This window comes from Pseudoliparis swirei, chromosome 11, assembly GCF_029220125.1.
Source record: "Pseudoliparis swirei isolate HS2019 ecotype Mariana Trench chromosome 11, NWPU_hadal_v1, whole genome shotgun sequence".
Classification (NCBI taxonomy): Eukaryota; Metazoa; Chordata; class Actinopteri; order Perciformes; family Liparidae; genus Pseudoliparis; species Pseudoliparis swirei.
In genome coordinates, this window is record NC_079398.1 from 8,306,715 (window position 1) to 8,307,291 (window position 577).

The following is a 577-nucleotide window of genomic DNA, read 5'->3' on the forward strand; positions in this document are numbered from 1 at the left end:
AGTCACAGGTGGAACTAATAAATTAATAAACAATGGCTCTACTTCATTAAAGTGTCCCTGTATGGAAGTATGGGACTCATTGGAAAGCAATGCCACCGAATGGAAACAACTACAATATGTCTAAAGTTATCAATATCACCAATATGATGGTATTAATTACACCTCTGCTTTTATTACATGGCAAGTCTATATATATATATATTGTGAAGAGAGAGAGAAAAGTCAGTTGATCGGCCATTTACAGTAAATGGATTAACATTGTCCTCAACACAAGCAGATAAGGCAACAAAGCAACTTTGACAGATGATATCATCAGTTAAAGTGAAATTATAATGGCTGCCATTCCCCTTGATCAAAAGCAGGGGCTGCTTTCTCAAATCACGCAGAAGACGGACATGTTTTTATTGCATTCGGGGTGATGATCCCGATACGAGAAGAAGAGGAAGCACAACGGTCAAGCCCATGTGGCTTTAACTCTCAGCCCTCCTCCTCCGGGGAGAAACGTGACGTCACACGGAAGCGCGGCCAATCAGTGGGCAGCTCCACTCGAGCCGGAGGAGCAACTCCGTGTTGATCG